This window comes from Hydra vulgaris, chromosome 06 (genome assembly GCF_038396675.1).
Source record: "Hydra vulgaris chromosome 06, alternate assembly HydraT2T_AEP".
Classification (NCBI taxonomy): domain Eukaryota; kingdom Metazoa; phylum Cnidaria; class Hydrozoa; order Anthoathecata; family Hydridae; genus Hydra; species Hydra vulgaris.
This window is the reverse complement of record NC_088925.1, coordinates 48,292,501-48,300,424: the sequence shown is the minus strand read 5'-3', so window position 1 is coordinate 48,300,424 and position 7,924 is coordinate 48,292,501.

Sequence of the window (7,924 nt, the reverse complement as noted above, 5' to 3'; positions counted from 1 at the left end):
AAATAGATTTAATCTCCTGTGGTACAAAGAGTATGAATATTTAGAATATAGCACCAGGAATGATGCAACCTTTGTCTTTTCCCCAAGGGTGTTGAAAAGAAGGGAAAAACTGAAGATGCTTGGATAAATGTTGTGGTAAGATCTTGGTCCAAGACGAAAAGCAATCGGAAAGACAAACTTGGGAAATTTCAGGCTTTACCTCTCAAGCACATAAAATTGCATTAAGTGAATACTGTCACTTTCTTATAAAAAAGTGACACATAGATTACCTTACGGATAAATCCAAGAGCCTTGCTCTGATAGAAGAACAAAATGAAGAGGTGCGGAATGGAAAAACTGTCAAAAATCTTATCGACACATGCAAGACTTTAGAAAGCCAAATGCTGGCGTTTAGGGAATCTGACAGTGCTCACCAAGGTAACTTTGTTTCAATTGTGAATATCATCTCTCAAAACAATTCCACACTAAAAGCCTGGATTGAAGATAGATCCCTTCGTATTTAGAGTAACATACACAAGTCCATCATCTCAAATTGAAATAATTAGTTAAATTGCAACTGAATTGAAGAGTCAGATCATTGATGAAATTAATAGCCTCAATTTTTTTCTGTGATGGCCGAAATTACCCCCGAAATGTCACACAAAGACATAATGAGTATAGTTGTAAAACTGTCAGTGAAAACGGTGAGATTTGGGAAAGGTTTTTGAAATCAGTCAAATGCGCTGATAAGACTAAAAAAAGGATTGCTGAGCTAATTTTATCTTCTTTACATAAAAACGGCATTGACACATCAAAGATGGCCTTTAAAACTAATAATGTTATGTTTTTGCCAGTTAGGAAAAAAATTTTACAATCGGAATAAATAAAAAAAAAATTTACATGACTGGGGCTAGAAGAAAACAAAATTAGCCTTATCATTACGCCCCAAAAAATGCATCATTATAAAATAACATTTTTCAAGAAAATGCTAACATTAAATGAAATATAAAATGTTTTACAATATTTAGCTTTTAAACTTTCAAAATACTTAGTATTTTAAAGAGTTAAATTTAAGAATTGGTTAGTAAAGTAAGAAATTATCAACTAAAAAATTTAATTTTAGCTGGATCACTTTACAAATAATTATATTTGAGTTAATCTCAATTCTTTATGTTAATGTTGTTTTAATAAGAGTTAACAAGCAGTTATATGTGAAACTATAAGATTAATAAACACAACGAAAGATAAAAAAAATTGCAATAATTACAAATTACCATCTAACGTTTGGAAAACTGCAATAACATTTAATTACAAGTTAATTAATTGTTAGTATTGTTCGTAAATAATATAGTAGAAAAATTTATATAAAAATAGTAAAATATAGTAAAAAAATAAAAATTTTAGAAGAAATTTGATTCATTTTTAATTGCCATCAGCAATTGCTTAAGTTTTGTTTTGAATTGGTTTAGAGAATAATTTGTTTTCAGTTTGTTATTTAATATAGTATTCCAGAGTTTAGGACATCGGTATGCAATTGAGAATTTAGAAACTGAATAATATACTTTGGATTGAATATAATTGTTTTTCGAAAATCTGGTAGGGTATATGTGTCTTATTTTTTTAAAAACTGAATTAAATAAAATTGGGGTTATTTTTTTATCAAGTTTAAACATGAAGATAAAAACATGATAGAAGTTTAATTTGTATACATTTAGGATATTGAGTTCATTAAATATTGTTCGAGTGTGAGTGAAACGATCTACGTTTGAGATTATCCTTTTAGCATGTTTTTGTTTACTCAGCAATTTTTTTACTTTCGTTGAGTTAGTGCTGCACCAAGCAATGTTTCTGTAATTTAAGTAGCAGTTAATTAAAGAAAAGTATAGGTTTTTCAAACAAGATAGATTTAAAAACTGTTTGGCTTTGTAAATATACCCAAATTTTTTGATATTATCAATTAGTCCTATGTGGTCTTTCCAGGTCACCTTTTTATCTAATAACATGCCTAAAAACTTTATTGATTGTTCTCTTTTTATTAGTTTATTATCAATAAACAGATCCGGTAGTTTTATGGGAATATATGCTTTTTTATGAAGACGATGGAACAAAGTGTATTTAGTTTTATTGATGTTTAAAGATAGTTTGTTTGACTTAAACCATTGGGTTAATTTTTCAAGTTCCTTATTTACAGTTTGAAACAATAAACTTATATCTTTTCTGGAATAAAACAAGTTGGTATCATCAGCAAACAAAATGGAGCTTAAGATGGTAGAGAATTTATTTAAATCGTTTATACAAACAAGAAATAAAAGTGGTCCTAAGATTGATCCTTGAGGGACACCACAGGTAATTGTTTGATATTCAGTTTTTCCTCCGTCATATAATATGTACTGCTTCTTTTTAGTCAAATAACTCTCAAACCAGGACAAACTACTGTTTATAATATCATAACTTTTGAGTTTTGATAGAAGGGTTTGATGATTGACTGTATCAAAAGCTTTACGTAAATCATTGAACACCCCTAGGATATACTCTTCTTCATTAAATACTTTATATATATCATGAATAAGATGAGTGATAGGATATACTTGTTTTCATTAAATGCTTTATATATATCATGAATAAGATGAGTGATTGCATGCTCTGTGGGATGATCAGATTTAAATCCAAACTGTTTATTATAAATAATATTATTAACATTTAAAAAATAATATAATTTATTATACATAACCCACTCTAATATTTTAGAAAAACAAGAAAGTATTCAGATTCGTCTATAATTGATAACATCAGAAGGATCACCTAATTTTAATATTGGAATGACATTTGCAACTTTTAGGTTATCAGGAAAAACACCTTGCTGTAAAGATAAATTAAAAATGTGCAAAAGTAGAATTGTGGTGTGTTTAATTAGACATAGATCTAGAGTTGGTTGAGGTTGAGTATGAATCGAAACTTACTTGAGTAGTTTCTATATTTATTGATAAAATGGGCCCTATATTTACAAAAAACTGATTTAGAGCTTCAGCTACTAAGGATTTATTTATAATACGATTATTATTTGTTTTAAGATTTTCAGGAAATAAATTTCTGTATAATTTTTTTTTTGCGATTACCTCATTAATAATATTCCACGTTTTTTTAGAATCATTTTTGTGTTTTAATAATTGAACAGAATAGTAATGTTTTTTTGAGCAATTCAAAATTGATTCAAACAGCCGCTTGTAATTTTTATAATTGTTTTTATTTTTAAGAGTTCTTTTTTTAAGAAATTCATTATATAAACATTGTTTTTTTTAGAAGATTTAAGAATACCCCTCCTTATCCAGGGGTTTAGAAGTGTTTTAGTTTTGATTACTTCAGTAACTACTGGAAATGCCTTGTTATAAAAATTAAGAAATTCAGTGAGAAATGTATTATACGCTTTATTAGTGCTTAGATTAAGTTGAAGGGTATCCCAGTTAACACAGGATAGAAGATTATGAAAATGACTAATGGAAGCTTCATTTACTAAACGAGTTTTAATTATTTTTTGCTTTCATTTTGATCATCATTTCTGCTTTTTTGGGATAAAATTAAAATCTTTTAGTCGCATAACCACGTGAGTTCAATGTCCGGACAATTTAACCGAGAACAAAAGCATGTAACAGAAGATGTTGATTATAGTGTGCTCTACATTCCTTGTCAAAACCACAGAACAAACATTGCTCTTAAACATGTCTGCAATGTTAATACTTTAATACGAGAATAGTTTAATGTCCTCTAACAGTTGCATGTTTTCTTCACATCAAGCACAAAAAGATTAGGTCATTTAAAGGAAAAACTTAAAGACATTGACAATGCAATACAGCTTGTAAACCTGTCTAGAGCAAAATGAACAGCACAAGTCTGTTAAGGCTCTAAATCAGTGTTTAGAGAAGGATATTGATCTTCTTTAGATCATTTTAAGTAATAAGATTTTCAATACTAACACGAGAACTAAGGCAATGGGACTTCTGAAAAAAGTAACAACTTTTGATTTTATTATTACTCTTTTCTTTATAAAGAATATCATTGAGAAGATACAAATTTAAGGAGAAATCCTAGAAAGTCTGAACTTCAATGTCATTGACAGTATTAATGTAATAGAAGGTACTGCCAAGAACCTACAAAATATCGGTCACGATACAGATGTTATGAATAAATTGATTGAAGGTGCAGTGATATTTTCTAGGAAATTAAACATTGATGTTTAATTTCCTAGAAAACATTACTGCACTTTCAAAAATTATAATTGACTTTAGAGTCATGGGTTTAGCCAAAAACTCTACAACATTAGAGGAAATATTTTCCTCCATCACCAAAATCTTTAGATTTTATTTAAATAAGGACAATTTGAGTATTTAAACCTTAACAAAAGTAAACAAACTTTTTCCGCCTGATTAAAAGTATCAAATTCCAGATGTTCATGTGATGAACATCTGGAATTTGATCCTTGTAATACTAAAACAATTCTGGAATACTAAAAATCTGGAATATTAAAACAACCCTATAAACTATGCATTTTTGCAATCACAGCTGCTTATGGTGTAGCATTAAATTAGTGTTCTTTCTGTCAATTCAAGATTGTAAGTTCATATTTGAGAACAACAATGAGTGATGAGTGATGGATAGTATCATGCTACTTAAGTGCGAAAAAGAACTTTGTCAAGGAAATAACCCCAAACATCTTGCTAAAGGATGGCTTTAATTGAAGAAACGTCATATTAAATTCAAACAGTAGACAAAAATGATAGACTAAAGATAAAATATGGTGTGTAACGTTTCAACCTTTTGTCGGATGTCAAATTTGTCAACAAAGAAACAATTCTAGCAGAGCATTGTTGCATTCTTTCTGAAGCTTCAATTTCGATCATATTTTTAATATTACTTTTTTGAAATGAATATTTTGTATATATGTAAAGCGAGCAATGTTTTGTACTGGTGATTGATAATTATTTAGTGTGAGTGCAGTGTAGTAATATTATTAGTAGGTTTTGTAAATAGAACAGAAATTGATTTCTTATAATAAAAAAACATTTGGGAAATCAATGTTAAGTATTTGGAAAAGTTTTGGTTTCTCCCCCACCCCACCCTCCCTGCCTTTAATTTTCCACGCAACTCCACTGTATGTTACAGTTAATTAATTTTTTTTTTGTTTAGTTAGAATTTCATTAATATAATTTGATGTGTGTATATCTTTTGTAAAGTTGTAATTATTTTTATAATAAGCTAATTATCAAATAGCGTCGTAATTAAAAGTAATTTAAGGCAAATAAGAGCATTTGCAAATATATTTTAAAAACAATGTTGTCCTTCTATTTTTCGAAAAATTATTTATACAGATATTTAATAATTTTAACATATGGAATGTTGACAAAACTAGTGTTAGCACATAACCCTCCTAAAATCTTAGCAAAAAAAGTCAAAAGCAGGTTGGTGGGTGACTTGTGGTGAATGTGGATATACTTTAACAATAATTGAAGCAGTATTTACCGCCTATAATGTTGATTTTCCCATTATAAGATCTTTAAGGACTTAATATTCAAAGGGGTCCCTGTAGGCACACTTGGTGGAGCGAACCCACCAGGATCGTCAAGTTAATAATTGTTTCTAGGATACATGACATATTTAGAAAAGGATACTCGTTCAAGTAAGCAAACTCCGATTACTCTTTTACTTGACAACCATGACAGTCATATATCAATACCAAAAATCCAGCTCGTAAAATATAATGGGATTACAATGGTGACATTTTATCAACGCACTAGTCACAAAATTCAATTCTTACACAGAGGCATATTTGGTCCATTTAACACTTATTACAACAATAAAATGACGGATTAGATGTTAAAACCAGAAAATGCCGGGAAACCAGCAACAATCTATGATGTATTAGAAACCGCTGGACAAGCTTTTTCTTAAGTTTTTATTCCAAGTAACATTACACAAAGTTTTCCGCTGAATAAAAACATTTAAAGAAATTTATAAGTTCTTGCTATCCACATTAACAGATTGATCACAGCCTGAATCTAAAGATCAGCCTGGAAACAAAAGTAAGCATATTAAAAACTTTTTTAGCAGACCTGGGGCCTTGACCAATACTGAGGTGACAATCCAGTAAGCACAGATTGGTTTAGAATTGGTCAATATTTAGTCGAAATTGGTCAAAAAAATGGATAAAATGTTTCGCGACTTTTTTATATATACGTTTACTAAACGTCGATCTAACGTTTAAAATATCAACTTACATTAGTCAATATTGTAAACATTTAATCAACCTTAATTAAACGTAAACAGTTAAAGATATCAAATCTACGCTTTAAATCTTTTAATACATACGTTTATTAAACGTCTAGTTACATTTGCTAAATAAAATTGGTTAAACAGAACTGGTAAAAACGTATGCGTATGTTATGTCGCAACGTTACTAATTTTTTTATGTCAAAAATAAAAAGGACTGGTACAGGAAATTTCGGAAAAATCCATTCAGAAAATCCTCCATATGTAAGGTTATTCTGTGTTATTCCAATTTTGATTTATGAATGTACGTTAAAAATGCTTACTTTTTTACCCTAGTTTTTTGCAGTAACAAATTAGCTTACAAAATCAGACGATCAGGTTACGAATGTAGAAAATGATATTGCACAAGAACAGGTGAACGATAAACAGGCGGCAGACGGTATTCTAGGAAGATTTTTGACATTGCATAAACCAGAGAAAAAAATGATCCAAAATATTTGTTTATGAGTTTATTAATTTTTTTAGTAATCTTTGATTTGATCTTAATGAAAACTTTTTTTTCTGTTAATGATATTGAAATTTAAAAACATTTGATAGAAATTTTTACTATAAAAATTCCTGCAAAAAGCTTGATCATTTAAATTTGTTTAATTATTGAAACATAAACAAGTATAGTGCATAATCATTTTTTCTCTAAATTCCTACTATATATATATATATATATATATATATATATATATATATATATATATATATATATATATATATATATATATATATATATATATATATATATATATATATATATATATATATATATATATATATATATATATATATATACCCAGCTAGCACACATACATTGGGCCAACGTTGGCACAACGACGGAAGCGTTGGTTTATTTTATCACTCAAGTGATTACGTAGAACCAAAGTCGGGCCAACGTCGGAATACGACTGAATTTTTTCTTTTTTGAATACGTTCAGTGTGTTACAGGTTTTAGTGCTAAAAAAAATTTCGGCCATTCTTAATAAAATCCCATTTTTAGTTAGCTGTGGGTTATGCAAAGAAGTTGTAAAGAATTTATTCTAAAACAAACAGATTAAATCACGAGAAGAAGTCGTTATAGAACTCGAAAAGGTTGAATCACGAGAAAAAATGGTATTAAAAGAATCAATAAAGACTGAATCACGAGAAAAAGTAGTCGTTAAAGAACTCAGAAAGGTTGAACCACGAGAAGAAGTGGTATTAAAAGAATCAAAAAAGATTAAATCACGCGAAGAAGTGGTGGTGAAAAAAAAATCCCCTTTGTTAGGATCCATTTGGCTAGAGAGATACAGGCATTTATTTTCATTTTTGTGTTTAATTAACTTTAAACTAGTAGTTTACTAATTATGTAGCTACATAATTGTAAATAAACTTTTCTATATTACATTAAAGATAGTAGAATTTTTTAATTTTATATCAAGAACTTGCGTACCCCATTTATTTTCATGGCCTGAACGAAGTTTGTGCTGCTTCACCAAATTCTCCTCAGAGCAGCACTGATTGCAGGAGAATCTACAAAATTGTGCAAAAAGGCTTCTATTAGGCTACCATATCATGCATTAAGACTTCATTTTATGCTCTTACGTTTTTATTTTATTCAAAAGATATATATTTCTTAATTAAAATTGAATTGAAT